The sequence below is a fragment of the Diceros bicornis genome, chromosome 36 (genome assembly GCF_020826845.1).
Source record: "Diceros bicornis minor isolate mBicDic1 chromosome 36, mDicBic1.mat.cur, whole genome shotgun sequence".
Classification (NCBI taxonomy): Eukaryota; Metazoa; Chordata; class Mammalia; order Perissodactyla; family Rhinocerotidae; genus Diceros; species Diceros bicornis.
This window is the reverse complement of record NC_080775.1, coordinates 4,997,704-5,009,298: the sequence shown is the minus strand read 5'-3', so window position 1 is coordinate 5,009,298 and position 11,595 is coordinate 4,997,704. Positions and strand designations below refer to the sequence as shown.

At 38.1% G+C, this 11,595-nt stretch overlaps 1 pseudogene; it reads left to right on the top strand.

Moving 5' to 3' along the window:
• Positions 1-365: 365 nt before the first annotated feature.
• LOC131398878 (aldo-keto reductase family 1 member C15-like) lies at positions 366-11,220 on the top strand (annotated as a pseudogene).
• The last annotated feature ends 375 nt before the right edge of the window (positions 11,221-11,595 follow it).

Genomic DNA, 11,595 nt, shown 5'->3' with positions numbered 1-11,595 from the left:
GGCAAAGATAAAGAAGAGATTGGTATTTGGAGGTTTCTAGTCTAGCATATGGTCAATAATTGTTCAGTAAATCTCTTATAATAATTTACTAATGTATGTGGATCCTGAATAAAATTTACTTGTGCAAGAATTTAATGATTTCTTTAACACTATATTCGTTAAGCTTACTTTTTGATAAAAACAAACAAACAAGGTAACTGGTTCTAATTCTCTTCTCACTTCATGGGTTACTGCTTTAACCTTGATCCTCCTGTAATCCATTTGCTAACAGCTGGACAATGGCCCTGGATGTTATTTTCCTGTTATTCATATAACCTGTGAAGGTGGAAGAATAAAACAGAATGTGCTTAGAGGAGCATCAAGCAATGGATCCCAAATGTTGGTGTGTGGAACTAAATGATGGCTACTTCATTCCTGTACTGGGATTTGGCACCTATGCACCTGAAGAGGTAAGAATAGTGGTCTTGTGTTGAGGATTCTAAAAATATAGACCTAGCACAAGTGGAAGCTTCTCTGGTATGTCAAGTAATTGAGTTCCTGTGTGACTCTGCAGGGTGCACTTTGTTCTCATAACATGGTAGAACCATTTATTATACAAAGAGATAAATTAGCCAGTGTTCACTCTCCATCAGGGTATGATTGTGTTGTCACCCACAGATTATTCTTAGTCTTCCTCTTGGTTTCCATTTATTTCCCAAGTTGGCAAAAGAGATGAAACTCAGCAGTCAAGAGCACTGACTATCAGCTGCCTTGCCTTGAGGGTGATTGCATGGCAGTCATTTCTCTGTCTATTTCAGCAATTCAAGAAATCTTTCCTCCTACCAAGAAGACATGATCCAAGGAAATATTCATGGTAAAAGGTCCTAAAGGAGAGGTGAATGACAAAGGATGAACGAGTTATTGTTCTGCTGTGCGGTAGCCTGCTGAGTGCCAGGCAATAAATAATCCACCAGTAGTTTCCCTTGTACTTCTCCTACTGCTTGGAAATTCATCCCAAATGTAAAATATAATATCATTTGAAGGAATAAGCTACAGTCTTTCAGGACAAGGTTTCAATTCTTGGTCCTTGTTAATGTACTGTTAATTGAAGCAAATGGGTAGAGTTGGACCTTCAATATAAGAGGGAGCAAATAGAACATGTCACTAGACTGGAAGCCAGAAGTTTGACTTCCAATTTTGTCCTTAGACTATTTAGTTGTATGACAAGGGACTAGCACTTAAAAGTTGAGTCTCACTTCTTAGCTGTAAGGCAGAAGGAAATAGTCAAAGAGATGTCTTGGAGACAGATGACAGGACTTGCTTACTTTGCAGTAAAAAGTGGGACAAAGAAGAGGGACGGGTCAAGGATACCAGTGAAGCTTCAGCTTCCGTAAAACTCTGATTGCCTCTCCATCTAAGGAAAGAGCATGACCAGCAGAGGGCAGTTAGCCCAAGTATCTAGTTCATAGCAACATCATTGAATAAAGAAATCTTCTCAAATACTTACAAAGAAATGGAATATTATTAAGCCTTATAACAGAAGAAAATACTGCCATTTGCAAATCTGGAGAACATTATGCTAAGTGAAATAAGCCAGACAGAAATATAAATACTGCATGATCCAATTTATATATGGAATCTAAAAAATCAAACTCGTAGAAGCAGAGAGCAGAGGAGTGCTGACCAAGGCTGGACATGTGGTGGGAAAAATGGAGAAATGTTGGTCAAATAATGCAAGCTTTTAATTATATGATAAATAAGTTCTGGGGAACTAATGTACAGCATGATAACTATAGTTAATAAAGATGTACTATATTCTTGAGATTTGCACAGACAGGATATCTTAAGTGTTCTCACCACCCACACAAGAAACTTAACGATGTGATGTGATAGATATGTTAAATAATTTCATTGTGGTAGTCATTTCACAATGTAAACATAAATGAAAATGTCACATTGTATAAATTAAATATATAGTTGTCAAATTTATGTACAATTTTTATTTAGCATGTTTTGTGTTACTCCACTGATAGAGGACTCTTGACGCTATCAGCTTGTTTCCTTAGATTTTGTTCCCTGTACCTTTTCCCTTTGTTTATTTTTCTTTGTAACCTCTCACAATGCAAGTCGTATCCGTGACTACAACTATATACTGAGTCTTGTGAGTTCTTTCAGCAAAACGCTGACCCTGGGGGTCGTCTTGGAAACCTTCGATGCTAGCAATCAACCAGTGAATGCCTGGGGTTGAGGGGGTTCCTGGGATGCCCAACTTTTATTACTTACCAGGAAAGACCTAGGTAAACTTCCATGGGTTCATCACCGCACATACAGAACCAACCTAACATAGGAGGAAAATCTGATGCTTGGGAAGGTCAAAATTGTGCCTTAGCTCTCTCTCAATCATGTGGATATACAAATTTTACCTTTGGTTGCTCCTCTGGGTTCCTAGGAGCAAAATTTTGGAGGTCACCATTTAGCTATAAATGCTGAGTTCTGCCATATTGATTCTGCTCATTTGTAAAATAATGACAATGAGGTTGGACCTGCCATTTGAAGCAAAATTGAACATGGCGCTGTGAAGAGAGGACATATTCTACACTTCAAAGGTTCTGTGACTGTGGTGTGTGTGTATGAACACAGGTGAATGTGATGGTGGAGATGACAATTATATGATAAGACCAGTAGTTCTTTGGTGAATTGTGCTTATTGATTCAACTTTTTTCTCACGTATTCATGTATTAAATCACATGTCAAAAATGATGGCTTTCTCGTCATTCCTTTGTGCAAATTTTATGATTTTAAAGTGAAATTATTTTACTTTTCTAAGTCTCAGACCATAACAGTATGATTTAGCATGGAATATTGAATCAGACAGAACTGTGATCAGATTATTGCTTTCCTTATCATCTGGATGACTTACTAAAATTTCATAACATTCTGAATCACAATTCTCACCTCTGTCGAGAGAGAGAGCATCCATTTCACCATTTCTAACTTTGCACTAAATGGGATGACAAGCAGTTGGCTCTGGGAATTCAGGGGCTGAGTATTTTGAGGGTGGATTATCATTATTATTATTTGGGTTACTTAACAGGAATGCTTACCATGGACTTTAAATACTTTCCATGCATTATCTTTAACTCCTCAATGACTCTCACAGGTAAACTCTTACTCTTCTTATTTATTACATACGTAAAATCTAAGCGAGGCTACCCTTCCTAACACTCATTGGTTGCATCAAACAGAGTCACTCTGCTCTTTATTAGAGACTCCTGATGAGCAGTGGGCACAGGAGGAAAGGACAAGTTACATGACTACTTCATAGCAGCTTTGCTGTAGGTTTCTGGGGCTGGAAGTATTTGCCAAAGAATTTGCCAAAAGTTTCCATCATTAAAGCCTTTTGTCATATCAGAAGCCACTGTTATTCCAAGTGTTAGATATTTAGAAAGAAAGTCTTATGGAACATAATTTACAGTGGAGACATAATTGTGTATCTCACCAAATGTATTCTTCACACATCCACATGATCTAAAGCAATGCGCTTAAAGTGTCAAACCCTGGTCATGGTGAGGTAGGGGCAGCTTTGGAGTTGCTTGAGTGAGATTGCTCCCATAAATGATGAAGATCAATATGCTCCATATTGGTAGAGCTATGACATGAAATATCAATAGCTAATAATTGTCAGACAGGGCCAGATTGTTTGCAGTGACATAATTTTCTATTATAGCTTAAGCATAGGGTATGTCTTACCTATCTTATATCCAACTTTTATTACTATGTTAAAGACAGAAAAGTAACACAGAAAATAGAACAAATAGACAATATTACAGGGGATCTTTTAATGATAAATCCAACTCTCTCTAGCCCTTACTGGTAATGCTGTCTGAGGACTGTTTAAAGAGATCGGAAACACATACACAGAATGTAACCTGTCTCAGTAAAGATAAATTGCTTCTTCCATATCCAGTTAGGTGGAGAATTTAATATAGTCAACTCTCCACCTAGGGGCTGCCTTGTCTCCTCAAGGAATGGTTCTTTACCAAGTTTCAGTGTCAGTCTCTACTGCTGCTGACAGGTTACCCATCTCAAAATAGTGGGAGCTTAAACAGCCTTCGTGAGAAGTAGCCCATACAGTTGGCCCCTGTACAGTCTTAATCCCTTCCACCATGGCTATTCCATTCATGGGCCCATTGTCTAGGTACTGGAGTGGTCAGGCATGCAGGCTAAGTAGCACTCAGTGAACATGACATTTTCTTTACCTAATTATCAACAGCCACTCCTGAAGACTCTGGTCATCATAGAAACTCCCAGGCAGAGTCATAGGTGCTAGCAGTTAGAAGTCTGCATCAGTGAACATGGATATGTTGAGTGCCAAGCAGATATATGTAGAGTGACAACTGTGTCACAATAATGAACTCCATATAGTAAGTTTGTCATTAAATCTTCCTCACAAACTTATTGAAAATTAACTATTATTCTCCCTTTAATCCAATTGGCATACTTTATGTTTTACGTTTTTTTCAGCTTTTTGAGGTAAAATTAAGAAATAAAATTCTGAGATGATTAAACTGTATGACTTGATGATTTGGTACATGTATGCATTGTGAAAAGATTCCCCACATCAAGTTTAGCACATCTATCAGTTCATGTACTTACTTTTTTTTTCAGGTGTGAAATTTTAATTCTATTCTCTTAGCAAACTTCAATCATACAATACAGTGTTATCAACTATATTCACCATGTTATACATTGGATGCTCAGAACTTATTTGTTTTATAACTGAAAGTTTCTACCATTTTACCAATGTCTCCCCTTTTCCCCCAACCTCTAGTCCCTGGCAACCGCTTTTCTACTCTCTGTTCTTATGAACTCGAATTATTTTCAATTCCACCACGCAGTGTTTGTCTTCCTCTGTCTGGCTTATTTCCCTTAATTGAATACCCTCCAGCTTCATCCATGTTCTTGCTAATGACAAGCTTTCATTCTTTTCGAAAGCTGAATAATATTCAATTGTATATACATACCACATACTTTTTATCCATTCATCCACCTACAGGCACAGAGGTTGTTTTCATACTTTGACTATTTGGAATAATACTGAAATGAACATGGCAGTATACATATCTCTTTAAGAGAAAGATTTTGTTTCCTGTAGAAAAATACTCAGAAGTGGAATTGCTGGATCATATGGCAATTCTATCTTTAATTTCTTGAGGCACCTCCACACTGTTTTCCTCAGAGGCTGCATTAATTTACCTTCCCGCCAACAGTGCACAGGGGTTCCCTCTTCTCCCTATCCTTGCTAACATTTATTATCTCTTGTCTTTTTGATAATGATCTTCCTAACAGGTGAGAGGTAATATCTCATGCTTTTGCTTTGCATTTACCTAGTGATGTTGAGCACCTTTCTAGGTATCCATTGACCATTCGTATGTCTTCTTTGGAAAAATGTCTATTCAGACCTTTTGCCCATATTTAAATTGTGTTATGTATTTTCTTGCTATTGAGTTGTATGAGTTTCTTGTATATTTATAATATTAACCCCTTATCAGATGTGTGGTTTGCAAATATTTTCTCCCATTCTACAGTTTGTCATTTAATTTTGTTGATGGTTTTCTTTGCTGTTCAGAAATTTGATTTTGATGTAGTCCCACCTGTTTATTTTTGCTTTTGCTTTTGCTTTTGTGTCAAATGCAAAATATGATTGTCAAGAACAAAGTCAACGAGCTTACCACTACATTTTCTTTTAGGAAATTTAAGCAGGTCTCTTTTGTTAATGGTTAATTCCCCAGGGCTTATGAATCTAGTACAACATCAGGCACACAGGAGGAACCTTATAAATACTTGTTGCATAAATTTTGAATGAGAGCTCCTGGGAAATGAAGGATAAAAAAAAATCACAAATGACTTTAAGACTTGAGTTGGGTGGAAACTAGATGGAGGATGGGTATTATAGACTCATTTCCAATTCTGAGCCAAAATTTGATGCTGTAGTCTATATCTATATCTATCTATCTATCTATCTATCTATCTATATATATATATCTTTATAGCTATATCTATATCTACATATAAATCTATATCTATCTACATCTATATCTTTCAAAGTGTTCTCCAAGTGTTAGAAGTTTTCCTGTAGTTACTTCCTTACGGTAAATTCTTTATTGACTGAGACTTCATTTTCCATGTTCCATGGTAAATTCAGAATTCATTTCAGATTAGAGGTTATATTGGAATATATTCTATTCTCCTCCAGGGACAAGTTTGTTACCAACACTTGTACCATTAAACATGGTAACAGGAGACATGGAGAAACAGCTGGTGAAAATGCTATGAGGGAAATAGATTGCTTCTCTTTGAGTTGGGTGGATTACTAACTCTCCTTATTGCTATTTTATAGGTTCCTAAGAGCAAGACTGGAGAGAACACCAAAGTAGCTACTAATGTAGATTTCCATCATGTGGACTCAGCACACCTCTATGAAAATGAGGAGGAAATTGGCAAGTCCCTCCGAAAGAAGATGGTGGATTCTACTTTGAAGAGAGAGGACATATTCTATACCACCAAGGTGCTGTGGGGAGAGTGACAAGAGATTGCTTTCAGATCAGATATGATATTTTGAAAAAGAAAAAACACACTGGTTTTGATTTGAGTAATTTACTTATCTCCTAACATTATAGAGGATCATCATAGAAAAATAGAAAACAAAAAAGGCTTGCTTTGCTCTTAAATGTGTTAAGGGCAGGGCCCACTTGCTCAGTCTCTCTGAACATCAGTCAGCATTCATACATAAAACATGAGTAATTATACTTTTCCTCTATATCTATTGTATAGACTGATGGAGCCACTATGGAGTGTGTCCACTCCTTTTATCCTTCAGCAGATTTGCTCAGGACATATCTTAGTGAGATTGATGTATTATTCAGAAAAGGGAGCCAGAGTAGGAAATACTTTTTTCAATTCAGCATTGAGTTTACTGAAATGTCTAAAATTTTCTTAGGTGACAATCCTGCTTCCAATGTCAAGAGAGCTGACGTCTCTAGAGAATTATCCGTTGTATGTGGACATGAGTGATAATGTGGTCTTAGAGTGTGGGTCTCTCAGCAGAGCTATTTCCAGGCATTTATTATATGGGACAGTAGGTTCCATTTGCCTGATATTTCTTGACTCTCCTTCCAGAGACGACTTTTCTCATCCTTGAAACACTTGGGTTGCTTTTCCTGGGCCATCTCAGTTTTATTCACAGTTTTCCTAGAGTCATTCAATAAATCTCAGTATCCCATTAAGGAGCTCATATATACTAAGTCATGTGAATTTAGCCACACCACCTCTTATTTTTAGACCACGACAGTGGTTTGTTACCCACTTCTCAATCTTTTAACTATCAGTTTTATTTTTGGTCCCCAAATGTGGGAAATCATAAGCCATCTTTTATTTCTTTTGGTCACTGCATCTTTGGACTACTTTCCTTCGACCAGCATTGGTTCAACTAGCCCTGGAAAGATCACTGTAGAAACTTGAAGTGGACTCTATAGATGTCTTCATCCTTCATGTGCCAATCACTATAAAGGTCAACTTCTGCCTTCCTTCTTATGCCCAGGAGTATTTAATCACTGCTGTTGCACCTCCATTCTCTCATTCCAGCTTGGTTTTCTGGGGTTTTACTGAGAGAGGTAGGTTTGAGTGTAGTGAATAGAGTTGCTAAACCATCTATGAGTCTCTTTGACAGTTGTTTCACTTCACAATCAAGATTTTTTTATCCTCATGACATAGCCTTCAGAAGGATTAAAATTCAATGATCTCACTGCCTCCACCTCAAAGAGACGAAGACACCACTTAACATGTCTAAGTAATATGTTTCTGTCTGTAGTCTCTTGGTGATAAGGGTCCTCAGGAATGTTGAGTTACAACAGACTGCAGACATACAATGGGAAATTCCCACCTCTTTAGAGTAAAAGTCTCTCTCACATGAACCTCTCAGTTCCAATCAAGAGTAAGGTACAATGTGATTGTCCATATTATACAACTGGGCTCCTCTGGGCTATGCTGATGATCCAACCTCGTGTCACAGTGGATGTTCGCTGAGCACTCCTGGAATCCTCAGTACCTCTGAGTTGAGTAAGCATAAACTGCAGATAAAACGTATTGCTCAATCATAAAGGATAGTCCTGTCATCCAAACCAATCTATCCCTGGGAAACAAAATCATTTCCAACTGTAGGAGAATTCATTCTTAGTGAAGTTCAGGGGTGAGTGTGGATAGGAGGGTGGAGGTAATTGAGGGAGAGGCACTTTGCTACAGTCTCTCAGGTGCTGCTAATCTTCCTTCCTCCCATGTCTTCTCTTACACAACACACCCACCCCCACACACACACAAACACAAACACTCAGATTAGTTCCTTGAAGGTTTTGTGACCATGGTCCCTGGGCACCAGGAAGGTGATTTAAAAAAAAAAAAAAAGAACCCTCTTCTTCATCCTCTATCGTCTGTATTCCAGCCTGGGGAGGAGCTTGTGGCAAAGGATGCCAGCGGGGAAATTATTTTAGATACAGTGGACTTTCGTAACACATGGGAGGTATGTACTGCCATTAACACATGTGCTGGGTGATAAGGTAGACATCACTGGAAGGGGAGTCAGAAGAAATGAGTTTTGCTCCATCAGCTGTCTGGCCTTGGCTATATTGCCACACTTCTCTGTACCATGGTGGTCTCATTTGTAAAGGAAGGGAGCTGAATGGGATGACCTCTAAGACCTATTCTCCATCTAAACTTCTATGGATCTAAGTAGGAGTTTCTTTGCCCTCTGAACGTGTTGAGCTTGGGAGTCATATAAGGAAATCATCAGAGCAAATTCAAGAGGAGGTAGAGGTCCATCCCAGGACAGACAAACAGGCCCATGGAAGGAGGGAATGCTGTGTCCAACTTAGCAGAATGGTGGACTGTAGGAGAGCAAAACCTGCACTTATGTAGCCCTTCCCACCTCCTTTTTCATCATTCTAAGAAAGAAGAAGCAGCCAAACCCTCTACTAGCAAAACCTGAGAGTTTCTCTTTGCATTTAACTCTGACATCATTTGCTAAAGAACTATTAGACACTTAACAGCAAAATAGGCACATGGCAGGGAGCGAGGAGGTAAGGGGGGATTGAAAGGCATCTTCATGTCTATTTATCATCCTGGGTGTGCATGTAATAGAAGTAAGGAGACAAGGTCTGTGGGCATAGCAATAATGGACATTGTGAAATAATGTATTAAAGTGATAAAACAGGTTTAGTCAAATCGTGATATATATGATAACATATTTCCAGTTTTTAAAACATTCAATGTCAAATGAAAGGGCCAAACTACACCAAAAGCTTACCATACATTTTCCTCATTCTCAGCCCCTGGATAAGTGTAAAGGTGCAGGATTAAGCAAGTCAGTTGTGGTGCCCCATTTCACATACATCACAAACAGCTGGATATGATCCTGAACAAGCCAGGGTTCAAGTACAAGCCCGTTTGTAAACAGGTAAGCCTAGAGCTCACCAGGGCTTCCTTGCTTTCTGCACCTCATGCTGTCTTCCATAATTAACATTCCCCAAGTTTCTAACTTGACATAAACTGTGTAAAGATAGTTCCTTTTACTGCCATAAGAAATGACAAAGTAAGAACAGATTGAGTGGTTTGGGAAGAGAATTGGTTCAATTCTTCAGAGGTGGGTTCATGGTTCCTATGAGACATCCAAGCAGAGATGCTGAGTTGATAAATGGCAATACTGGTCTGGAGCTCAGGAAGGCAGTCAGGGCTAGATTTTGGAGTCATTGCTTTATGGTAATTAAACTCACAGAAGTGGATTTGCTCTTCTGGGAAAGTTCATAGAATGAACAGGAAGAGGGCAGGAAAGTCAACATTTAAGGGTCAGGGAAAGAGGCACTGGTTAGGAGACTGAAGAGGAGTTGCTGGACAGGGAGAGAGAAAATGAGGAGAGTGTAGTGTCAGGAAAGACAAAGAAGAGGGATGAACATGTTTGCGGGAGCCATAGGGTGGGTCCTGCTGAGTAGCAGCCAATCCAAACAGGGATGGAAACAGTTATTGGATTTAATGACATGGAGCTCATGGAAACATTGCAGGAGCAGTTACAGAGAGGAGAGAGAAAAGCCAGAGAGAAAAAGCAAAGGGGTGGAAAGGGGGGGAAATGGAGAAATCATAACAAAAAGAAATAATTTCTAAAAATAACACCCAATGCTGCCAATTTTCAAACACTGTGACATTGTAGAATTGAATAACCCCTTTGTAAAGCAGTTTGAAAGCAAGAGACCATTCAACTAACTATATTCTTTGTCTTAGTTATTTCTGTTCTAGGAATCCATTTGTAGAAAACAATTCAAAATATTTTAAAATTTTTGAATGAAATTTTTAAAATGTCCCTCCCTTTTTCCTTCTTCTACCTCTTTCTCTTTCTTTTCTCTCCCTCTATCGATTTATTACTGAAGGAAACTGGGCCTTTTTGCCTTTCACTTTTCCCACACAATTGATGTTAGTCATTGATCGCAGTGATACAGTTTGGAATGTTACTTAGTCTTTGTACCCCTGGGAATTAGAGGTTCCGTCTAAAGACTTGATAACATACATATGTCTTTGTGAATTCATGAATTTTATCAAATATGATGTTCTCCCATCCAATATAGTTACTATTCTTATTGATGATCAATTTGCCGCCATTTGATTGCGTCTTCAAGTGAGCTCCTGAGTGCTTTGACACATCTCATTGTCTTTCCTATCTCCTTCACTTTCTAGAGTGTAAGATGTTCTAGGCTTAGTTTGTAGATTTTTTGCCCAGATCTGTAATCAGCCATTTTTCTAAGGAATCTTGGTTTCCTTCAGTAGGGAATGGCATTTACAGGCCAAAATCTCCTGTATGAGTCTTTAGTCATTTTAAACACTAATAAAAATATAAGAAGAGAATTATTTGATCATTTCTGAAAACCAACAGCATTTGAAGGTATTTCAGAAGGTGCATGGGAAAAAGTACCCATCTAAAACCTATAGTATATATATTAATTTAGTATTAGATATTCCTTCAAAGGACTTCTCAAATTTACATGTTATTGGCTCATGTATTCTGATACCTTTTGGTCTTGGCAACTTCCAGGTGGAATGTCACCCTTCAACCAGAGCAAACTGCTGGAGTTCTGCAAGTCCAAGGACATTGTTGTAGTTGCCTACGGTGCTCTGAGTTCCCATAGAGACCCAAACTGGTAATGAGAATATCAGGATGAACCTATTTTAGCAACTATATTGGTGAAGAAACTCTTTTTTAAATTAATTTTTAATATTTTATTATGGAAAATTTCAACCATAAAACACTGAACATGATAGTGTAGTGATGGATGGATGAATGGATAAAGTAGATATGGTATATGTACACAATGGACTACTACTCAGTGATGAAAAAGATGAAATCTTGCCATTTGCAACAACATGGATGGGCCTTGAGGGCATTATGCTAAGCCATATGTCAGACTGCAAACACCATATGATTTCACTCATAAGAGAAAGATAAAAACTTTGGTATTTCACCAAAGTCAAACACCATATGATTTCACTCATAAGTGAAAGATAAAAACAATAACAACA